The following is a 14275-nucleotide window of genomic DNA, read 5'->3' as shown; positions in this document are numbered from 1 at the left end:
GACTAAAGATTGTGCCACAGACTGCGACGGCCATCTCGGCTAAAAAGCTATCCTTTTAAAGCTGGTGTAAGCAACACAACGTTATTGGGCTACACCGGGTGAAAACAGATACTTCGGTGTATCTCGTCCATGCATACCACACAGCCAAAATTAAACAACTCCCATGAAACAACGAGCATTTGGAAACAGAAAGGTGAAAGGTAGAATGTCTTCAACTTTCAGTGTCGGATACCACTGAGCTGCAGCAGGGGCGGCTGTGGGCTTGTTTCTGTAGCATAGTGATCAGCACGTTCACCTTCCGCAAGATAGGTTCCCGCGGTCGAAACTGTTTTGTTCTTCATCTGCAGCCTTTTACATGGACAAGAACGGAGCTTTCCTGCTTGCTTTCCCATCTGCAAACCTGCCTTCGAATTTGCTTGAACAAATCTGCTCTCGTAGTGAAATGCAATGCATTTCCATTTGATTACTGTGCAGAGCATTGTAAAGATATTCTACAAACTGCTTCTGATCATGTGCCATTCAGTTGGAGAGTGTAGTTACCGATCCTTCCACGAAGAGCAATACTGCATTTGCATTCCTTGCTGAGGCGGCCCGGTTCAAAGACAGGGAAGAAGGTGATGCGCTGGTGTCACAGTGCACCACGGATTCCTGAACTATTCTGTCTGCCAAATGTACCCCAAAGTCGTATCTGAAAGGCCTCATTTGGAAGCTGTCTGTCGTTATTCAAAGTGCGAGAATTGGCACCAGAGGTCCTGAATCATGTTTTGGAGCAGTTCGCACGTTAGTGGCTCATTCAATCAGCAACAGCAATGAAAGAAATTGCGCTCTCAGAGGAAGCTCTGGACCTGTGCTTTCAAAGCTAGTATTAAGGTGCGCCCCGAGATCTAAGCCATGTTGGAATTTAAACGGAGGAATCGACAAAGAGGCTGCAGAATAACATCGCATCCTTTTGCTTTTCTTTAAATCACTGATGAGCAGGAAAATGTCAACGGGGAGAGCGACTGGGAAAGTGAGGCAGTTGCAGCTCTGGTGAAACTCCTTCTTTTTGAGTCACTCAGCAACAAGAGGCGTGAAGGTGACTCAGGCGTGAGAGCTCTTCACATCGAGAACAAAAAGCAATCAAGTGCAGTTAGCACCTCTCCCGGAGTCGGGGGTGGGGTGAGATAATTAGCTTTTGATTTCAGTTACTATGTTCAAAAACTGCCTTTTAAATTGAGGTGAACAGAAACTGCATTTCTAATAAGCACCATGGAATTTAGCAAGATTCATTGAGTCGCTTCTCGTCGATTCCCACGCAGGTTTCCAACTCAGTTGTATCGATGTGACTCATGTCCAGGTGTGAACATTCCTGCAGCCAATTGCACGGTTTAGGTAAAAGGCAAGGAAAGTGGCATCTCGAAATGGCCCCGAGGTCAGAGCATCCTCACACTGTGATCTGTCGTTCTCGGATTGTAATGCTACCTCCGCTTTTAGGCTGGAGAACATTCTTTGGGACTCTTATTCTGCAAAACAGACACAGTGACTGAAACTATGCTGCACGGTATGATGTGGAACACGGCCTGCTCAGCGTTGTGCATTTTCCCTGTAGTCCGGTGTGTTTCATGTTCCGTGTAAACGTGAAAGTTGTCCTGTTTCGAGCAATGGGTGAAATCATTTAGCAAAGTAAGAATCGAAATTGCAGTAATGTCAAGCAGTTCATGGTTATTTGACCAAATCATAAGCGAACATGTTTGCTCACGCACTCACAGATACATTTGTAGCTGAAAAGAGTCTGAGAAGATAGCCTCAGCTTACCATTGATTTTTATCCGGATTGATGAGCTATCATTATTTGTTGCGAAATTGATATTGTAGCCGGCACATCCAAGCAGCCGTGCGAGTCGGAGAGGAATCATGGAACCCATTTCACGTGACTTTCCATCTGTTGTCATGCAGGAGCTCAATTGGAAATGCAAGAAAATGGGGCGGCCGCGCAGATGGTAGTGTGGCCGAGCGGTCTAAGGCGCTGGATTAAGGCTCCAATCTCGACAGGGGCGTGGGTTCGAATCCCACCACTGCCATTTCTACTGTTCAGTTGCAACGACACAGCTTGTTAAAATGCCGTTGCCATTCCCGCTGTACTTCTGTTCCCAAAAAAATTTGATTAGCTTCCCGGGGAATTAAATGTGTAGTGGGAAAGTGCCAAATTGTCTATGCTGTCTTGATCGTGTTCGCCTCCCCTGTGGAAAATTGCAGAACAGCTCTACTGTTGCTTTATGTTCCAAGCATGTTGAGATTTTACTGGAACCGAATGGAGACTGCTATTTCATCGCTGTTGTGAAACAAAGTCCTGCGGTGAATCGATTCATCGTTACTTGGCTTTCTGGCGAATGGGAAAATCGTTCCGATGAATTTTGATGTCATATGTTATTGAATTTCTCCAATTTCCATCGTTTCCGTCCCGGAGACACCGGAAGGGAAAGGTCATCTAATCGAGACTGTGATTGGTGAAATTCACTTTTTGTGGCCTATTCTTATTATGTTCTTTCTTTCTCTCTTTTCAGCATTGTCTGTGATATGGTGGTGCACTGAGGCTCAAGTATCATTGAAAGAGTAGTTTGGAATTGCCCTGATGTTAGTTGTGAGATTACTTTATGGCTCATGCCCTCGGAGTGTCTCACATTTAGCATTCATGCTCACTGTATCCGAAAATGCATTTGGTTTGCCAGTTTTGTTTGTGTTGCGTGTCAAATGTTTTCTGTTTTGCGATTCGTTCAATACATTACGAATTAACAGGCTTTCTGAGATAATTTCCAGCTGCAAAAACTCCTCAACTGAGAATCTGGGAAAATTTCACAGAGTATGGTCAGTCGGAGCAAAAGTAAGGAAGTCCTTCGTTTGTGCATTGTTTCACAATACTACCTTTCCAGTGAGCAGTCGAACAGACTAAAGATTGTGCCACAGACTGCGACGGCCATCTCGGCTAAAAAGCTATCCTTTTAAAGCTGGTGTAAGCAACACAACGTTATTGGGCTACACCGGGTGAAAACAGATACTTCGGTGTATCTCGTCCATGCATACCACACAGCCAAAATTAAACAACTCCCATGAAACAACGAGCATTTGGAAACAGAAAGGTGAAAGGTAGAATGTCTTCAACTTTCAGTGTCGGATACCACTGAGCTGCAGCAGGGGCGGCTGTGGGCTTGTTTCTGTAGCATAGTGATCAGCACGTTCACCTTCCGCAAGATAGGTTCCCGCGGTCGAAACTGTTTTGTTCTTCATCTGCAGCCTTTTACATGGACAAGAACCGAGCTTTCCTGCTTGCTTTCCCATCTGCAAACCTGCCTTCGAATTTGCTTGAACAAATCTGCTCTCGTAGTGAAATGCAATGCATTTCCATTTGATTACTGTGCAGAGCATTGTAAAGATATTCTACAAACTGCTACTGATCATGTGCCATTCAGTTGGAGAGTGTAGTTACCGATCCTTCCACGAAGAGCAATACTGCATTTGCATTCCTTGCTGAGGCGGCCCGGTTCAAAGACACGGAAGAAGGTGATGCGCTGGTGTCACAGTGCACCACGGATTCCTGAACTATTCTGTCTGCCAAATGTACCCCAAAGTCGTATCTGAAAGGCCTCATTTGGAAGCTGTCTGTCGTTATTCAAAGTGCGAGAATTGGCACCAGAGGTCCTGAATCATGTTTTGGAGCAGTTCGCACGTTAGTGGCTCATTCAATCAGCAACAGCAATGAAAGAAATTGCACTCTCAGAGGAAGCTCTGGACCTGTGCTTTCAAAGCTAGTATTAAGGTGCGCCCCGAGATCTAAGCCATGTTGGAATTTAAATGGAGGAATCGACAAAGAGGCTGCAGAATAACATCGCATCCTTTTGCTTTTCTTTAAATCACTGATGAGCAGGAAAATGTCAACGGGGAGAGCGACTGGGAAAGTGAGGCAGTTGCAGCTCTGGTGAAACTCCTTCTTTTTGAGTCACTCAGCAACAAGAGGCGTGAAGGTGACTCAGGCGTGAGAGCTCTTCACATCGAGAACAAAAAGCAATCAAGTGCAGTTAGCACCTCTCCCGGAGTGGGGGGTGGGGTGAGATAATTAGCTTTTGATTTCAGTTACTATGTTCAAAAACTGCCTTTTAAATTGAGGTGAACAGAAACTGCATTTCTAATAAGCACCATGGAATTTAGCAAGATTTATTTAGTCGCTTCTCGTCGATTCCCACGCAGGTTTCCAACTCAGTTGTATCGATGTGGCTCATGTCCAGGTGTGAACATCCCTGCAGCCAATTGCACGGTTTAGGTAAAAGGCAAGGAAAGTGGCATCTCGAACTGGCCCCGAGGTCAGAGCATCCTCACACTGTGATCTGTCGTTCTCGGATTGTAATGCTACCTCCGCTTTTAGGCTGGAGAACATTTTTTGGGACTTTTGTACTGCAAAATAGACACAGTGACTGAAACTATGCTGCACGGTATGATGTGGAACACGGCCTGCTCAGCTTTGTGCATTTTCCCTGTAGTCCGGTGTGTTTCATGTTCCGTGTAAACGTGAAAGTTGTCCTGTTTCGAGCAATGGGTGACATCATTTAGCAAAGCAAGAATCGAAATTGCAGTAATGTCAAGCAGTACATGGTTATTTGACCAAATCATAAGCGAACATGTATGCTCACGCACTCACAGATACATTTGTAGCTGAAAAGAGTCTGAAAAGATAGCCTCAGCTTACCATTGATTTTTATCCGGATTGATGAGCTATCATTATTTGTTGCGAAATTGATATTGTAGCCGGCACATCCAAGCAGCCGTGCGAGTCGGAGAGGAATCATGGAACCCATTTCACGTGACTTTCCATCTGTTGTCATGCAGGAGCTGAATTGGAAATGCAAGAAAATGGGGTTGCAGCGCAGCTGGCGGTGTGGCCTAGCAGTCTAAGGCGCTGGATTAAGGCTCCAGTCTTCACAGGAGCATGGTTTCGAATCCCGCCACTGCCATTTCTACTGATCAGCTGCCACGACACAGCTTGTTACAATGCTGTGTCCATTCCCGCTGTACTTCTGTTCCCAACAAAGTTTGTTTTACTTCCCGGGGAATTAACTGTGGTGTGGAAACATGCTGCGTTTTGCAAAGTTTCTCAGCTGTCATGACGGTGTTCACCTCCCGGGCAGAAGGCCACAAACAGCTCTACTGTTGCTTTATGTCCCAGGCAAGTTGAGTTGTTACTCGACAAGAATGGAGACTGTCATTTCATCGCTGTTGTTAAACAAACTTCTGCGGTGAGTCGATTCATCGTGATTTGGCTTTCTGATGAATTGGAAAATCATTCCAGTGAATATGTTATTGAGTTTCTCCCATTTCCTTCATTTCCGTCCTGGAAACATCGCCGTGTGAAATCATAATTGATCCGTTCCCTGGCTACAGTCTCCGAACACATTCCCATTCTGCTCCCCTAACAACAAACTGTGCATTGTACCCCACTCTTTTCTCACATGAAAGACCTGTAGCCACATCTCGTGACTGTTCTCTGGCCGAGTTCTGTACTCCTAGCAATGACTTGTGACTCAGTCCTCCCTATTTCCCTAGTAACGGCTGAAACCTCACCCCGACTCTGTTCTCCTTCCAACTGCCTGTGACGGCATCCCCGCTGCATATCGATCACAAGAGCCTTCCCCATACTCTACCCCTCGCAACGGCCTGTGAACCCATTCCCATTTTTTTCCTCTCGTAATGGCCAATGTACCCATCCTCATTCTTTTCTCGCAGCAACGGCTTGGAAATCCATTTCAACTCTCTTCTACCACCAACGACGTGTGATTCCATCCGCACTGTGATGTCCATGGTCTGTGTATCCATATGCACGATTGCTCTCAGAGCCACGGTCTGTGAACCCATTCTCATCCTGCTTCCCTATCAATTTTCTGAACCCAACCCCACGTTTTTCTCCCATAAACGACCTGTAATCCCATTCTGACTCTGTTGTCCAGGCATTGGCCTGTGATCCCGTTTCGTGACTGTTTTCGTAGCAATATGATGTGATCCCAGCCCCATTTTGCTTACGTCGCAACAATGTGTAACTCAATCCCCACTCTGCCTCCCCAGGAATTACCTGTGAAACATTCCCCACTCTGTTCTACGACTGATGGCCTGTTAAATCAATCTGTTCCCTACCAAGAGCCTGCAACCCCATTCCCAATCTGTTATCTTGGAAACAATCTGCGAACACATCACTCCATATCTTGCCCTAACAGCAGCTTGTGTCTTCATCCCTGCGGTTTTCCATGAACAATTGCCTGTGATCTCTTCACGACAGAAGCAAAACCAAGCATCAGGTAATTCAGAGACATGGAGATTGGTAGGTAGAGAGAGTGCAAGATGGAGAGTGAGTGAAGGAAAACGGCGGAGGATGTGTAAGACCAGAAGCGAGAGCAAAGACAGCAAAACTCAAACCCAACTCTCAAACCCGGTCCCCTCCACATCCTTGAGAAACAGGACTGTGGTTAAAACTTCGCGAGGAGATTTGTAACTCGGGTGCTCGTTGTTGTGGTTCTGTTGGCCAGGCTGCGAATTTTTGTTGCAGACGTTTCATCCCCTGTCTATGTGACATCCTCAGTGCTTGGGAGCCTCCTGTGAAGCGCTCCTGTGATGTTTCCTCCGGAATTTATAGTGGTTTGTCTCTGCCACTTCCGGTTGTCAGTTCCAGCTGTCCCTTGCAGTGGTCGGTATATTGGATCCAGGTCGATGTGCTTATTGATTGAATCTGTGGATGAGTGCATTGCCTCTAGGAATTCCCTGGCTGATCTCTGTTTGGCTTGTCCTATAATAGTAGTGTTGTCCCAGTCAAACTCATGTTGCTTGTCATCTGCGTGTGTAGCTACTCAGGATAGCTGGTCGTGTCGTTTCGTGGCTAATTGGTTTTCATGGATGCAGATCGTTATTTGTCTTCCTGTTTGTCCTATGTAGTGTTTTGTGCAGTCCTTGCATGGGAATTTGTACACTGTGTTGGTTTTGCTCATGCTGGGTATCGGGTTCTTCGTTCTGGTGAGTCGTTGTCTGAGAGTGGCTGTGGGTTTGTGTGCTGCTATGAGTCCTCGTGGTCGCAGTAATCTGGTTGTCAGTTTTGAAACACTCTTGATGTATGGTAGTGTGGCTAGTCATTTGCGTTGTGGCATGTCCTCGTTCCGTTGCCGTTCCCTTAGGCATCTGTTGATGAAATTGCGGGGTTATCCGTTTTTGGTGAAAACATTGTATCGGTGTTATTCTTCCTGTTTTTGCAGTCCTGGTGTACTGAAGTGTGTTGTTGCCCTTTTGAAGTTTGTTTTGATGCAACTTATTTCGTGTGTGATGGGGTGGTTGCTTTCATAGTTCAGGACTTGGTCTGTGTGAGTGACTTTCCTGTATACCTTTGTGGTGAATTCTCTGTTCGGTGTTCCCTGTACCATCACATCTAGGAATGGGAGTTGATTGTCCTTTTCTTCTTCTCTAGTGAATCGGATTCCTGTGAGGATGGAGTTGATGATCGGGTGTGTGTTCGCTATTTCTGTGTTTTTAATGATTACAAAGGTGCAATCCACATATCTGACCCAGAGTTGAATTTGCGGTTAGACAGTTTGTTCTAACCTTTGCATTACCGCTTCTGCTATGAGTCCAGAGATGGGTGAACCCATTGGTGTACCGTTCATATATTTGGTTGTTGAATATGAAGCGTGTTGTGAGGCACCGGCCTAGTAGTTTAACTATGCCATCCGTGTTGAAAGATTCAACGCCCTGTTGTCTGTTCTGTATGTCCAGCAGGTTGGCTATTGTTTCTCTGGCTAGGGTTTTGTCGATAGAAGTGAACAATGCCGTTACATCGAATGAGACCATAGTTTCTTCCTTGTCTATATGGATATTTCTGATGATGTCCAAGAATTCCAGCGTTGACTGTATAGAGTGTCTGGATCCGCTGATCAGGTGTTTTTATTTCTGTTGCAGTTCTTTAGCCAGTTTGTGTGATGGTGTCCCTGGTAGTGATACTTTGGGTCTGAGTGGGATGTCTGGTTTGTGCACTTTATGTAGTCCATAAAATCTGGGGGTGTTGTTGCTTTCAGGTTTCATTCTTTGTAGGTCAAATCTGGTTATCCCTTGACAGTTTTTCCTTTGACAGTTGAAGGCTGGTTATTTGCAGGCCCTGCAGAAGGGTCACTCTTTCAAATTTTGATGTGCTGTTTCATTGAGGTCTCTATTCAATCCCCTGTGAAAGAAGATATAAGTGACATTGTCAGCTCAGGAAAGAAATTCACGAAAGAAAGTCTGAGAACCTTAGAGGAGAACAGATTAATTGAGCAGAAGCCAAACTCAGGGAAAAAGATTCCCCAGAACGTTCTGTCTCAAAGGTTTCCAGTGTTCAGGCACAACCGGAGAAGAGAGACTGACAGCCAGTGAGCTCCTCGACCTTTGGGCCACGTGTTCTTATTTATAATGTGTTGCTTGAAACAGGATAGAGAGTGGGTCCAGGTGACAAACTAATGAGTTCTCTAGCTTCCTTCCTCCACACCTCCTCGCTTCCTGGATTCAAAACCATATGCAACAAAGTCAGAATTTACATACTTTCCACTGTTTTGTTTCCAATTGTTTATGTCCTTTATTTTCTTTCAGTTGGAAGCTGGCCCCGGCACACACTTTATTTCTCTTCTCCGGACTTAACGGCTCTGATATTCCATTGTTCCTGTGTTCCACCCTAACTTAGAACTTTCTTTTTTTCTTGATACAAACCACTTATTGTTAAAGCCTGTTCAATGTCTAGCATTCCCAGATCTATTGAAACCATCTTGACGTCTCTCTCTCTCTCTCTCACTCTGCACCCCCTCTCCCTCCACCTACCCCCCTCGGCCTCTGAGTTTCTGATTATTTTCCAGCGTTTTCAGGTAATCAAGGTGTGGATTTAAGATCAAGTAACTCGAAATGAAATCTGCAGGTGATAACAAGCTGTGTATCTAAACTGAGGCAAAATGCAACTTGACACAACAAACATTGCAGAACACACAGTTTGGGCACTTAGTTAGCATATTAGACCATAACAGAAAGGAGCAGATATTAGTCCATTCAGACCATCAAGTCGTCTATACATTTCAATCTTGCATGATACGTTTCCGCACCTCATTCTCCCGCTTCTCCTCATATCCCTTGATTCTCAAGAACCTATCTATCTATCTCAGTCTTATACATACTCATCGGCCTGACCTCCACAGCCTTCTGTGGCAATGAATTCCATAATCTCACCACTCATTTGATGAAGACTTTTATCCTTATCTCTGTTCTATTTGGTCTTCGCTTAACTCTAAGTCTATGCCCGCAGGTCCTAGTATCTCCAACTAATGGAAACATTTTCCCAACATCCACTCTGCCCAGGACATTCACTATTCTGCACTTTTCAGTTAGATGCCTGTTCATCTCTCCAAACTCCACCGAGAATAGAATCACATTAACCAAACAGTAAAACAGCAACTAATGAAGTTAGAAGACCCATCCAGACAACAAGCAAAACTAATACAATTTACGAAATAACGTGCAAGAACTGTAACAAACAATATATTGGACAACAGGCACAAAACTAGCCCGACGATACATGAACACCAACTATCCACAAAACGATATGACCTTCTCACTAGTATCCTTACAGATGAGGAAGGATACCACATCGACTGGAACAACACATCCATCTTAGGACAAGACAAACAGATGCAATCGGGAATACCAAGAAGCTTGGAATTGCAGCCAGAACACTATCAACAAACAAATCGCGTTATACCCCATCTACCACCCCCTGAGGAAAATAACAAGAAATGACATCACCACAGGAAATAACATCACCAACCCAAAGAAACCCAAACATATAAATAGAAAACAGGAATCATGTTCACTGATTCGCCTGAGGCCCACTGAAGATTTACCAACAGAGTGATGAAACTTCTGAAGTGAACCTCCCAGCTCAAGCGTGCGAACCTAACTCCACATCCATGCCTCAGTCCTGAGAACATTCTCATGAACATCCTCTGAACACGATACAACTGCAGTGGATTCCTCCTGAGATATGGGACACAAGAGTGTCGAAAATAGTCCAATTGTAAGAATGTAGAATCTGTTTGTTTAGATATGAGAAATTGTGAGGAAACAAGTCACCAGCGGGTGTAGTTTGCAAGCCCACTCACAGCAACTATGATGTGAAATAAAACATATAAGAAAAAAAATTGTGTGTGATAAATAAAGGATGGCAATAATCTTCAGTGATCTTAATTTTACTCGCCCAGTCTCGGCTCTTTTGTAAAGAAAGTTCAGAGAACATTAAACGATGCATCAAATATGTCCCATCGAACAAAACGAAACTTATCATGGTCTTCGATTAATTTACAGATTCCTTAGTTCCAGTGATTTCCTGGAAAACCATCTCATTGCAAAAATTAGAGAAGGGTATGGATCTTTTTGCCAGAAAATAATAAATCAATCGCTCATCTTTGTTTCATGCGTTAGAACATCCAGATTCTTCTGCACCACATTTTATTGCAGTTTCTCTCGATTTTAATAGTTTTCGGACTTTGATTCTTCCTTTCGAATTCATGGCCTCACATACCCGACAGGAAACTGCATCTGTCATTTTTTTCCTTACCCAGACGACCTACATACAGTATATCGCATTGCAGATACCCCAACCTCATCAAAAGATGTCCTCCAATCTATTGTGCATCATCAGCAAAACTGGACAAATTTCACTCTGCCACTTCATCAGGTCGTTAATACAGAGAAACATCATTGAAGCCATATGCCTGACATTACTGCATTTCACGATTTACATTTTAAAACTTTAAAAATTACACATGATTCGGTGGCTTGTGTTCAGTAAATAATGGACAGTCAAAGGTCATTTATTACACAACACCATGAACTCTTAACTTGTTCAACGACGTTTTATTATTTGGCCCCATATTGAGTCTCTGCTAGAAATAGAAATAGAGTTCATCTATCTGCTTCCTTGATAAAATCTTCATGTCATGTCAGCAAAAAATCTCTGGCAAATTGCCAAAGTGTGATTTTCCTTTCAACGAAAGATGTTGACTGAGTTTACAATCATCTTTTCTAAACTATCTGCTTTACTTCCGTTACAATGGTCGCCAGCATTTTCAAATTCACAAAAATGGCATTGGTGCAGATGGAAGCCATTTGGGCCATCCCGTCAGCGTCAACGTTCAATGAGATCCTGGCTGATTTGTTTAATCCTCAACTCTGAAAATGTGTTGCTGGTTAAAGCACAGCAGGTTAGGCAGCATCCAAGGAACAGGAAATTTGACGTTTCGGGCCAGAGCCCTTCATCAGGAATGAGGAGAGTGTGCCAGGCAGGCTAAGATAAAAGGTAGGGAGGAGGGACTTGGGGAGGGGCGATGGAGATGTGATAGGTGGAAGGAGGTCAAGGTGAGTGTGATAGGCCGGAGTGGGGTGGGGGCGGAGAGGTCAGAAAGAAGATTGCAGGTTAGGAGGGCGGTGCTGAGTTGAGGGAACCGACTGAGACAAGGTGGGGGGAGGGGAAATGAGGAAAATGGAGAAATCTGAGTTCATTCCTTGTGGTTGGAGGGTTCCCAGGCGGAAGATGAGGCGCTCTTCCTCCAACAGTCGTGTTGTTATGTTCTGCCGATGGAGGAGTCCAAGGACCTGCACGTCCTCGGTGGAGTGCGAGGGATAGTTAAAGTGTTGAGCCACGGGGTGGTTGGGTTGGTTGGTCCGGGCGTCCCAGAGGTGTTCCCTGAAGCGTTCCGCAAGTAGGCGGCCCGTCTCCCCAGTATAGAGGAGGCCACATCGGGTGCAGCGGATGCAATAGATGATGTGTGTGGAGGTGCAGGTGAAGTAGTGGCGGATATGGAAGGATCCCTTGGGGCCTTGGAGGGAAGTGAGGGAGGTGGTGTGGGCGCAAGTTTTACATTTCCTGCGGTTGCAGGGGAAGGTGCCGGGAGTGGAGTTTGGGTTGGTGGGCATTTCCTCCAACACGTTATTCAACATGTTATGATTCTTTCGAATTCTAAATACAACATCTTTTCCTCCGGAAATAAAAGCAGTTTCATTCGAAATATAGGATGACAATGATGTATTTACTGTTGGTGAAAGATGAATGATCGGTGACTGCAGAGAATGGAGATGATCAGCTCTTAGTGTCTGTGCTATGGCCACAACATTTCCCGTCAAATCTGCAGTGTCTGCTGCCTCAACTCGTCATTCCCACTAAAACTGGGAGTGAAAGAGCAAGTGCAACGGAAGAGAAGAAAAGAAGTTTTTGTGGGACAATGGAAAGAGGTTCCAGTTTGTATTAACAGTCAGCAAGAAACAACATTCATTGGTGGAGAAAAAAGGAGTGAATAACTCTAGGAGCATCAAATCACAAAAGGCTGAGCTCAAATCAGAAAGCTGCGGGATCAGCAATATGACATTTGAAGAAGATGAAACAATGAGCCTTTGAAAGATTGGACATCCACAACTGGCATTTGAATCCCAAGTTCTCTTGTTTACTTGAGAAGCACTTTAACAAACCGAGTCACAGTGCCTCCACTAGAAGTGCGTTTTCACATCCACACTTGTAGTTCTTTAACCATTTCATCACAAAAGTTTGGAAATGTTTTTCTTTTTTGTTGAGAATTGCAATCAATGCCCGCTTTTGAACAGACATTTCACAGTTTAACATTCTCCATTGAAAATGTACAGGGAAAGTTAATGTGCACTTACATTGGTTTCAAACTGTACTGTTCACCTGTTTAAACTGATAGAATAAGGAGAATGTGTCCATCGTTTCTTGGCCCATTGACGGCGTTCACACACCCAGAGGGATCCTCACGCCAAGAAGAAGAGGGTTATTGTGGTGAATTGACCTGGAGTGAGTGTGAGCCAGAATCACCATTGGGCAGTGTAGGCAGACCCATTGGCATCAACGCTGAGCCTAACACCACCAGCTCCACGATAACTTCCTGCCTCATGCGTTCCAGTCATCATTGCCATGCACATTTATTTGACTTCCTCACTCCGCTTCTTTTCTTGTTCACGACCGATTGCAGGTGTCTGCTTAGAACCTGACATTTTTAGAAATATGTCTCTATCAATGAGATATGATGCACTGATCATCCGAAGATACCCCGGAGAAGGAGGGAATGAGTTAGTTTCTCGAACCTTTCAACTCATGAGCATGACGAATCGTCATGCTGCTGCTAACGATGGATTGCTCGGATGTAGACCCGACAACACCGAAAAAACAGCAAGATGATTGGCGCGGGATTTGCCGTGGTAGTTTCTCCGTGTATCTACTACCATACTCCTTCTAATTGGATGCAAACAATCCATACCTACTGTAGAAGTGAAATGGAAAGGAATTACAATTAATTACTGTCTGAAACTTTGTTAAGCTGCTCTCATACCTTGGCCTCAACGTGCGCCGGAGTGTACAGCAGCAATTATCATCCTGATAAGGAGAGCAGTTTCCGTGCCCTCACCCTTTCTGTAACAATAGTACCGCGTTTGCTTTCAGTGCGAAGGCAACCCCGTTTGAAAACAAAGTAACATTTATTTGCTGGTGTCACAGTGCACCACGGATTGTTGATGTCGCCTCTCTGTCAAATGAATCCCAAGATAGTCTCTGAAAGGCCTCATTTTGATTTTGTCTGCTGTTTTTCAATGCGAATGAATCAACATCAGAAATCCTGAATCATGCTTTGGTGCAGTTCGCATGTTAGTGACTCAGTCATTTCGCAACAGGAATGAATGGATTTGCAGTCAAACCTTCACACGTGCTCTGAAATCGAAGCCATGTTGGAACTGGAACTGAGAAAGTGATAGACATGAAATGACGTTGTATCATTTACCTCATAGAAGAGCAGGAAAATGTAAACCTGGTCAGGGGAGGAGGTGGGGACAGCAAAGTGAGACAAGTGTAGGTCTCGTGAAACCTCTGCTTTCTGATTCAGTCAGCAGCAAGAGACATGAAGGTGCCTCAGGCTGGATAGCTTTCCCATCTCGAACACCGAACAATCACGTCGAGTAAGGACCTCTTTGACGCCTCATTGTTTTGTTCTGCTAATTCTATTTGGAGTTTCTTACCTCGGTTCTAGAAGTGCTTTTGTTTCACCTCCTCGTTTATTCTCCGTCCTTCATTCTCAGTTTGTTGGGAAGAACGAGGTGAGGTAGGAATCAGTGCGGATATCACACGCTGATCATTCTCTGCTGTAACTGTTCATTAATTTTACACCAAAAGCAAAATATTATGAATTGTATTTGGAACTTAA

General features: G+C 44.6%; 1 non-coding gene across 1 annotated transcript; it reads left to right on the top strand.

Annotated features, from left to right (window-relative positions):
* The first annotated feature begins 1977 nt into the window (after positions 1–1977).
* trnal-aag (transfer RNA leucine (anticodon AAG)) lies at positions 1978–2059 on the top strand. Its single transcript has one exon. It is a non-coding gene; the product is annotated as a tRNA-Leu (tRNA).
* The last annotated feature ends 12216 nt before the right edge of the window (positions 2060–14275 follow it).

The sequence above is a fragment of the Hemiscyllium ocellatum genome, unplaced genomic scaffold, assembly GCF_020745735.1.
Source record: "Hemiscyllium ocellatum isolate sHemOce1 unplaced genomic scaffold, sHemOce1.pat.X.cur. scaffold_262_pat_ctg1, whole genome shotgun sequence".
NCBI lineage: Eukaryota > Metazoa > Chordata > Chondrichthyes > Orectolobiformes > Hemiscylliidae > Hemiscyllium > Hemiscyllium ocellatum.
This window is presented reverse-complemented; position numbering and strand designations above follow the sequence as displayed.